Source organism: Nymphaea colorata, unplaced genomic scaffold, assembly GCF_008831285.2.
Source record: "Nymphaea colorata isolate Beijing-Zhang1983 unplaced genomic scaffold, ASM883128v2 scaffold0220, whole genome shotgun sequence".
Taxonomy (NCBI): domain Eukaryota; kingdom Viridiplantae; phylum Streptophyta; class Magnoliopsida; order Nymphaeales; family Nymphaeaceae; genus Nymphaea; species Nymphaea colorata.
The window spans coordinates 46,388-49,282 of NW_022204726.1; positions in this window are offsets into that span (position 1 = coordinate 46,388).

Below are 2,895 nucleotides of genomic sequence, written 5' to 3' on the forward strand. Positions count from 1 at the left end.
CCACCAAGATCTCTTCGTTAGTTGGGGGAAGAATCAGCACGAATCGGATTTTTTGAGGAACGTATCGAGAGAGAATTTGATTTGGTTAGACAATATGTGGTTGGTAAACAAGGATCGGTTTTTTAGCAAGGTACGGAATGTATCGTCAAATATTCAATATGATTCCACAAGATCTATTTTCGTTCAAGTAACGGATTCTAGCCAATTGAAAGGATCTTCTGATCAATCCAGAGATCATTTCGATTCCATTAGGAATGAGGATTCGGAATATCACACATTGATCAATCAAACAGAGATTCAGCAACTAAAAGAAAGATTGATTCTTTGGGATCCTTCCTCTCTTCAAACGGAACGAACAGAGATAGAATCAGATCGATTCCCGAAATACCCTTCTGGATATTCCTCAATGTCCCGGCTATTCACGGAACGTGAAAAGCAGATGAATAATCATCTGTTTCCGGAAAAAATCGAAGAATTTCTTGGGAATCCTACAAGATCAATTCGTTCTTTTTTCTCCGACAGATGGTCAGAACTTCATCTGGTTCGAATGCTACTGAGAGGTTCACTAGAGATCAGAAATTGTTGAAGAAACAACAAGATGTTTTTTCTTTTGTCCCTTCCAGGCGATCGGAAAAGAAAGAAATGGTTGATATATTCAAGATAATTACGTATTTACAAAATACCGTCTCAATTCATCCTATTTCATCAGATCGGGGATGTGATATGGTTCCGAAGGATGAACCGGATATGGACAGTTCTAATAAGATCTCATTCTTGAACAAAAACCCATTTTGTGATTTATTCCATCTATTCCATGACCGGAACAAAGGGAGATACACGTTGCACCACGATTTTGAATCAGAAGAGAGATTTCAAGAAATGGCAGATCTATTCACTCTATCAATAACCGAGCCTGATCCGGTGTATCATAAGGGATTTGCCTTTTCTATTGATTCCTACGGGTTGGATCAAAAAAAATTCTTGAATGAGGTATTCAACTCCAGGGATGAATCGAAAAAGAACTCTTTATTGGTTCTACCTCATATTTTTGATGAAGAGAATGAATCTTTTTATCGAAGGATCAGAAAAAAATGGGTCCGGATCTCCTGCAGGAATGGTTTGGAAGATCCAAAACCCAAAATAGTGGTATTTGCTAGCAACAACATAATGGAGGCAGTCAATCAATATAGATTGATCCGAAATCTGATTCAAATCCAATATAGCACCTATGGGTACATAAGAAATCTATCGAATAGATTCTTTTTAATGAATAGATCCGATCGCAACTTCGAATATGGAATTCAAAGGGATCAAATAGGAAATGATACTCTGAATCATATAACTATAATGAAATATATGATCAACCAACATTTATCGAATGTGAAAAAGAGTCAGAAGAAATGGTTCGATCCTCTTATTTCTCGAACCGAGAGATCCATGAATCGGGATCCTAATGCATATAGATACAAATGGTCCAATGGGAGCAAGAATTTCCAGGAGCATTTGGAGCATTTCGTTTCTGAACAGAAGAACCGTTTTCAAGTGGTGTTCGATCGATTACGTATTAATCAACATTCGATTGATTGGTCCAAGGTTATCGACAAACAAGATTTGTCTAAGTCACTTCATTTCTTTTTGTCCAAGTCACTTCTCTTTTTGTCTAAGTCACTTACTTTTTCTTTGTGAGTATCGGGAATATCCCCATTCATAGGTCCGAGATCCACATCTATGAATTGAAAGGTCCGAATGATCAACTCTGCAATCAGTTGTTAGAATCAATAGGTGTTCAAATCGTTCATTTGAATAAATTGAAACCCTTCTTATTGGATGATCATGATACTTCCCAAAGATCGAAATTCTTGATCAATGGGGGAACAATATCAGCATTTTTGTTCAATAAGATACCAAAGTGGATGATTGACTCACTCCATACTAGGAATAATCGCAGGAAATTCTTTGATAACACCGATTCCTATTTCTCAATGATATCCCACGATCGGGACAATTGGCTGAATCCCGTGAAACCATTTCATAGAAGTTCATTGATATCTTCTTTTTATAAAGCAAATCTACTTCGATTCTTGAATAATCCACATCACTTCTGCTTCTATTCTAACAAAAGATTCCCTTTTTATGCGGAAAAGACCCGTATCGATAATTATGATCTTACATATGGACAATTCCTCCATATCTCGTTCATCCGCAACAAGATATTTTCTTTGTGCGTCGGTAAAAAAAAACATGTTTTTTGGAGAGAGATACTATTTCACCAATCGAGTCACAGGTATCTGACATATTCATACCTAACGATTTTCCACAAAGTGGTGACGAAACGTATAACTTGTACAAATCTCAGCCTCTTTCAACTTATTGTCAGCCTCTTTCAGATATGAATCTATCTGATTCAGAAGGGAAGAACTTGCATCAGTATCTCAGTTTCAATTCAAACATGGGTTTGATTCACACTCCATGTTCTGAGAAAGATTTACCATCCGCAAAAAAACGGAATCTTTGTCTAAAGAAATGCGTTGAGAAACGGCAGATGTATAGAGCCTTTCAACGAGATAGTGCTTTTTCAAATCTCTCAAAATGGAATCTGTTCCAAACGTATATGCCATGGTTCCTTACTTCGGCAGGGTGCAAATATATAAATTTCATCCTTTTAGATACTTTTTCAGACCCATTGCCGATACTAAGTAGCAGTCACAAATTTGTATCCTTTTTTATGATATTATGCATGGATCAGATATATCATGGTCAATTCTTCAGATTCCATTGTGGGCGATTCTTCCACGATGGAATCTGATAAGTGAGATTTCGAGTAAGTGTTTACAGAATCTTCTTCTGCCCGAAGAAATGATTCATCGAAATAATGAGTCACCCGTTCCATTGAAG